This window comes from Juglans microcarpa x Juglans regia, chromosome 8S, assembly GCF_004785595.1.
Source record: "Juglans microcarpa x Juglans regia isolate MS1-56 chromosome 8S, Jm3101_v1.0, whole genome shotgun sequence".
Taxonomy (NCBI): Eukaryota; Viridiplantae; Streptophyta; class Magnoliopsida; order Fagales; family Juglandaceae; genus Juglans; species Juglans microcarpa x Juglans regia.
Genome location: NC_054609.1, coordinates 9881465 through 9889228, shown reverse-complemented (window position 1 = coordinate 9889228; position 7764 = coordinate 9881465).

Here is a 7764-nt window from a genome sequence, read left to right as displayed (position 1 = left end):
TGCATCCATGGGCGTTAATTAGTTGAAATCACACTTAGCATTTTGAGCTTGAAGTACTTTAAACTAATTAACCCCATGGATGCATGTGTCCTCAATTCATCAAGTGCCATCAATAATTTCAACCTTAATAAAAAATTTAAACTTAGGCTCAGGTCATAAAAGTTCATCCAAACACTTTAAACATGGCTCAAGGACCTTAATCACCACTAAATCATCCATTAAGCGTGCATGATGTTTCTAGTTTTATTCACCAAGAGATGTTTTAAAAACTTAATCAAATCATATATTCTCATTCTTATCCTAATCACAAAGATTTTCTAAATGCACATTATTCAAGCCTAAGTAAATTAATCAAAACTTCCATAAGTTAAGCATAAACTAATCAAAACCGATATATGCTTAGATGATCAATACAAGATAGAATTATAGCCTATTATGGCATGATTCTAAAAATTAAACCTTCAAGATTCATTCTAAGACATTCTTGCATCATATAAAATTATTCTAAGACATGCCATGGCTAAAAACTCAACTTAAAAACAATTTATGAAATAAATGATCCCAATTAACCCGATTTTGAACTAAGCATGATAACCTCAACTAAACTCAATTAAAAAGTCATTCCCATGGCATAAATAAAAGTCTAACATGCTATGATAATACTAAACAAAGAATAGGGCAAGGTTACTTACGAAGATTCGTGACGCTTAGAGCTCCCAACACAACTTCACTCAAGAACTCTCAAGAACTTCGCTTGGTTTCACTCTATTGCTCACTAAGGGGGATACATACTCTCAAGACTCAAGAGAAGGCTTAAAGGAGAGGTGTGGAGAAATGAGAAAATAAGGGAGATATTTATAGGCTTCAAGAGGGGAGGGGGACGTTGGCCTTGGATGGATGGTGATTGGTTGAGTGGGCGGTGGAGTGTGGTTATGAAATTTCTGCTTGTGTCATCACTTGTGTAGGTGAATAGTGTTCTAACCTTTCATGATTGCTTCATTTCAGGTGTTGCAATGTGCTATATGGGTGCAAGTGCTGCCATGGTGCAGAAATAAAAATGAAAAAAAAAAATGACATGAGGTCATGCCATGATACCGTCGGGTAGGGGTCTCAAAATCTAGACAGGTTTTCATCTCATGCTTGCATCATTCTTGTCTTTTCTCCATGGCTGATTTGTGTAGGTATAATGTTACTCGTTGAAGGCTTTTTCAGGCCGTGGAATGTGATGCCTCCAACCCCTGCTTGGGATTTGACAGAGACTGAAGCGTCGGACATGTAACACAAGACTACATACCCTTTGTACATGACAGTTAAGATGCAATGCACAGAATGATAACTAGCAGTATGCAGTATATCGCAACAGATCGTCTACGTAGGTCAATAAATAAGACATATATCATGGTACCAAAGCACATAAATCCTAGAGTAAAAATTTCATAAGAGTCATCAAAAGACTTAATTGTTCTAAAAGAAAATCCCAAAACGTGGGACCATTACATCAAATGTTATCAAGATAAGCCATTCATCAAAAGAGAACCCATAACATAAGTCTTTTAGTGAGGCTGATCCTACTTGGCCTTGTCCTGATTCAGAAACTTCCTAGGTTGCTCAAAAAGCTGCAACACCTCATTGATGAATTGGTCGGCAATTTCCAACCTTTCTAAAAGCGACGACCCCTGAGAGACCTTGCATCTCTTCGAAGACTCCTTAGGCATCTGGGGAGCTGGTCTCTTGCATTTCTCCATTATTATCCTCTTGGGTTCCTATCACAATTTCTACCATTCCGAATAGAAGAATGGTAGTAGAAATTACAACAATGAGATTTCGAAAAATCTCAGTAAGTAAACAAATAATATGTAACAGATATCGTAAGTATATGTAAGCAAAATTGAAATGAATGCATGGACATGAGACTTTACTTATGCATTTGACTTTTTCAAAATACCGTGTTCATCATGGCTTTCATAACTCTTTTCTTTCATAAAACATATTTTCATCATTTTCATACTTGTGAGCTCAGGTTCTTGTTCACATATCATAGCATAACTTTAAGGTCAAGGTCTTTCTTTGACTTTTAACTTATAAATGGATACCTCACGGCTCCCTTATGTACTGTGTGTTTCTCGTTAGTTATCGCATCAACCATTGGCCACTTTGACCAGGGTGACTACGTCTTACTTTTAATCATTCATATTACGACAGTTCTCTTTTCGCCTTCACTATAGGGCACCCATTAGTTTTAGGTGCAACCCCACTCCGATATCCTTTTCTTTTAGGAACCATTCGAGGTCCGTCGACTGTAATTTGTCAACCCAGGGGTTACCACTTCATTTTAGACACTCCTAAGTGGACAGAGGAGTTCTCTACTAGGACATTTTCCCGTCCTAGCCTTTGGAGTCGTGACAAAACTTTTAAAAGACTCCCTTTTCTTTTTGAAAGATTTTCACAATCTCAATGCATGTGTGACATGAACTATGAAACTTAGAACTTCCATGGGACATATGCAATGCCGAAGCTTAATCATGACCATATAACAAACAAACATGCATATCCATGTACATTTCGCGTTATGGGTTGAAAATATTAGAACATGCGACCATGTTCTTTTTCATAAATTATGAGGCATTTGAATAACAAACAAGAAACAAACATTCAAACTTTACATGTAGTGGCTAAAACATATAGACCCTAGAATGCCCGAGAATTGGTTTTTTAAAAAAAAAAACATTAGAACTTCAATCACATAATGTTAATACTTCTTCCATGGTCATGGCCGAGACCTAACAATATTGAAATATACATTACACCAACTTTTCATGAACTTAAAATCTTCTAATGCATTTAATAAAATTTTATCAATGAACATACATGTGTAGCCAAAATATGCTTTTGAACATACTTATAGAAAATCAAGTATTTTATGGGCTTAATCCTATAAAAGATTCAGTCATATAGCAATTATCCATGAACATGTTAAGAATCATTCAACCCGAACCCTAAAGGTGGCTTTTTGATATGAACCCGCGGGAATGAAATCCCTTGAACCTATAATCAATTTGAAAACTCCCGAAGAAATCCAAATTCAAGTCAATGGATGGAAAAATCTAGACCCGATGAGAACTCGTTTCAAGAACCTAGATTATATCAAAATCTAGACCCATTGAAGAACCCGTCTCAAGAACCTAGATTACAAAGGAAGAACGCCACAAAGGTTGTGATTTACCTTTGATAAGTTCAAGAGTTCAATCAAGAACAAGAGGAGAAACCTCAACTCACAAATAACATTCAATATTGTCTAACCTTCAAATGAGGCTACGAGGAGTATTTAAACTAAACCTAATTAAAACCCTAGCCAAAATAAAGCCCATTTTTACCCAAAATGCCCTGATGAACAGTGTCGCACTACAGTACCCGCGGCTACAGTACGGCTACAGTAACGCTACAGTACCTCTTGAAACTCTAATTCCTAAAAAGTAACTTTCCAAATAAGCCCTTGGCCAAAATACAAGGCCTTCTTGAAAATCCTAGTTCATTGAAAATAAGACATGTGGGCCAAGCATCTTTAAGCCCACTTATTCTAAACTAATAAAATAAATCATTTAATCAAATTGGAAGTCTCCAATAACAATAGGCCCTATCTCTAAGTCATGTCTTCCACAGCTTGAATCAAGTGGATCAAAGCTGGTTCTCCTTCTTTCAAGCCCATCTTGAGTGTTGGGCTCTTGCTAGCTTCATCCCAAGTGGATTGCACCAATCCGTGCATTGCTTCTTTGATCTTCTTGGCCCTTGATCTTGTAATTGGCCCATTTGGAATTTGCAAATGATCTTTAAGAGTAGGCCCAACTTGGTTTCCATCATTCCCCCTCTCCTCAAAAGGATTCGACCTCGAATCTTCACCTACATCAAAAGGAGAAAGATCAGAAACATTGAAAGTAGCAGAAACATTATACTCACCTGGAAGATCCACTTTATATGCATTGTCATTAATTTTCTCAAGAACTTGGAAAGGTCCATCTCCTCGAGGATGCAACTTCGTCCTTCTTTGGGATGGGAATCTTTCTTTGCGCATGTGATCCCAAACCCAATCTCCCGGTTCAAAGATGACACGCCTTCGCCCTTTATTGGCTTGGGAAGCAACCATTTCATTCTTTTGGGCAATTTGAAGCCGTACCCTCTCATAAAGTGACTTCACGAACTCCGCCTTCTTTTGTCCATTCAAGCTACTCCTGCCATCAACAAGTAAAGGCATCAAATCCAAAGGAGTAAGCGGATTAAATCCATAAACAATTTCAAAAGGAGAATATGAAGCAGTAGTATGCATGGTCCGATTATATGCAAACTCTATAAATGGCAGACAATCCTCCCAAGTTTTTAAATTCTTCAGAACAACAGTGCGTAAAAGTTGAGTTAAAGTCCTATTAACTACTTCAGTCTGACCATCAGTCTGTGGATGACAAGTAGTGGAAAATAAGAGCTTAGTACCCAATTTCTCCCACAACACCTTCTAAAAGTAACTAAGGAATTTAACATCCCTATCAGAAACAATACTCCTAGGTACACCATGGAGTCGCACTATCTCTCTAAAAAACAAGTCAGCTATGTTTGTGGCATCATCTGTTTTATGGCATGGAATGAAATGTGCCATCTTACTAAATCTATCCACAACCACAAAAATAGAATCTCTACCCCTTTTTGTCCTAGGCAACCCCAAAACAAAGTCTATAGATATGTCTACCCATGGCTCACTAGGAACGGGTAAGGGTGTATACAACCCATGTGGCAAAACCTTAGATTTGGCCTTTCTACATGTAATGCACCTTCCACAAATACGATTAACATCTCTCTTCATCTTAGGCCAAAAGAAATGTTCATGCAAAATGTCCAGAGTTTTCTTGACACCAAAGTGTCCCATTAATCCCCCACCATATGCCTCACACACCAATAACTCATGCATAGAACAACTTGGCACACAAAGTTTACTTTCCTTAAATAAATAACTATCATGCTTGTAAAACTTACCAAATGCCGCTTTATCACATGCCATATACACATCAGAAAAGTCAGAGTCATCGGCATACATTTCTTTCACATATTCAAACCCAAGCATTTTAGCACTCATAGAAGTAAGAAGTACATACCTCCGGGATAGAGCATCAGCAACAATGTTCTCCTTACCTTGCTTGTAACGGATGACATAGGGAAAGGTCTCAATGTATTCCATCCATCTAGTATGCCTTTTATTCAACTTACCTTGACCCTTGAGATGCTTCAATGATTCATGATCGGTGTGGATTACAAATTCCCTTGGCCATAGGTAGTGCTGCCAAGTCTCTAATGCACGAACAAGAGCATAAAGCTCTTTGTCATAAGTAGGGTACTTCAGGGATGCCCCACTTAGCTTTTCACTGAAGAAGGCTATGGGTCGCCTATCTTGCATCAAAACGGCTCCAATTCTTATTCCTGAGGCATCACATTCAATCTCAAAATTTTTGTTAAAATCAGGTAATGCTAACACAGGTGAAGAGCACAACCTTTCTTTAATAGTGGCAAAAGCATTCTCTTGATTAGCCCTCACTGAAACCCAACATTCTTTTTAATTACCTCAGTGAGTGGTGCAACAATAGTGCTAAAGTCTTTAACAAAACGCCGATAAAAGCTATCTAAGCCATGAAAGCTTCTTACCACAGTCATGCTTTTTGGCGTTGGCCATTCCTTGATGGCCTTGACTTTCTCTTCATCCACCTCAATACCTTTTGTACTAACAACATAACCAAGAAAAACAACTTTTTCCATGCAAAAGGCACATTTCTTGAAATTAGCATACAACTTTTCACATCTCAACACATCAAACACATATCTCAAATGCTCAATATGTTCATTTAAGTCCTTGATGTACACTAAGATATCATCAAAGTACACAACCACAAACTTGCCTATGAATGCACGTAGGACATGGTTCATTAATCTCATGAAAGTACTAGGCGCATTTGTAAGTCCAAATGGCATAACCAACCATTCATAAAGCCCATACTTAGTCTTAAAAGCAGTTTTCCATTCATCACTCTCTTTCATTCTAATTTGATGGTATCCACTTTTAAGATCAATTGTACTGAAAATACATGAGCCATGCAATTCATCAAGCATATCATCCAATCTAGGAATGGGATGGCGATACTTTACCGTGATATTGTTGACCGCCCTGCAATCAACGCACATCCTCCACGTCCCATCCTTCTTTGGCACTAGTAGCACTGGTACTGCACAAGGGCTCATGCTCTCCCTCACGTACCCCTTGCCCATCAAATCCTCAACTTGCCTTTGAAGCTCCTTTGTCTCTTCTGGATTACTCCTATAGGCTGGTCGGTTTGGAATAGTAGCCCCGGGCACAAAATCAATAGGTGCTCAATGCCTCTAATGGGTGGCAACTCATTTGGCATCTCCTCCGGAAATACATCCTCAAACTCCTGCAACAAAGAAACAGCCAAACTAGGAAGAGACTGGTTAGTTTCATCAAGAGTAAGATAGGACTCTTTATAGACAAGAAAAATCATAGGGCGATATGCGAAGAAAGTCCTCTTAACCTCACTCTCTCTTGCATAGAAACTCACTTTTGCCTTTCCTTTTTTCTCTGCAAACTCTCTTTCTTTTTTCTCTCGTGGCTCCACTCTTTTTTCTTTACTCTCAGCCACCTCTCTACTTTCTTTTTCACTCTTTCTTTTATGCTCAGTTGCACTCTCACTCTTTCTTTTTTGCTCAATCACTTTTTCACTCTTTCTTTTTTTATCACTCTCATTTTCACTCTTTCTCTTTTGAACACTCTCATTTTCACTATTTCTTTTTTGAGTAACCTCACTTTTCAATTTCAGTTGGTCCTCATAGACCTGTCTTGGAGTTAAAGGAGCAAGCTTGATTGTTTTGCCCTCCTTTTCAAATCTGTACATGTTCTTGAACCCATCATGTGTCACCCTCCTATCATACTGCCACGGCCTCCCCAACAAAATATGGCCAGCATGCATAGGCACAACATCACAAAGTACCTCATCCTGATACTTTCTAATAGAAAAAGTAACTAACACTTGTTTGTCCACCCTAACCTCTCCACAATCATTCAAACACTGCAATTTGTATGGTCTAGAGTGTTTTTAAGGTTGGTAAATTCAATTTCTCAACCAAAGTAGTGCTAGCCACATTAGTACAACTCCCCCATCAATGATCATATTACATACCTTATTGTTGAGATGGCATCTAGTATAGAAAATGTTCTCTCTTTGTTGCTCTATATCATCCACCTTAATATGTGCATTGAGAGCACGCCTGGCAACAAGAGACTCACCGGTCACGGGGTATACCACTTCATCATCATCACTAGCATCAACCAACTCGGGCACCTCATCACTATCATCCTCACTCTCAGTCATCACCTCCCCATTGTCACGCATAATCATCACCCTCCTATTTGGACATTGAGAAGCAATGTGCCCTGAACCCAAACACTTAAAACATTAATATCTCTATTCCATGAAGGTTGAGATTCTACCTTGGGTTTGTTGCTAGTTCCCTCATCTTTTCGCTTAGGTGGTTCGGTCTTTCTTTTTGCTTCAGCTGTATCATTCCTATCCCACTTTGATTTTCAAGTAGTGTTAGAAACTGAAGTGTACCTTGCTGTCCCTTTTCTCTTTAACTGCCTCTCCACCTTCATTGCCATGTGTACCATGTCTTCTATCTCTACATAATGCTGCAATTCAATTAAATTGGCTATGTCCC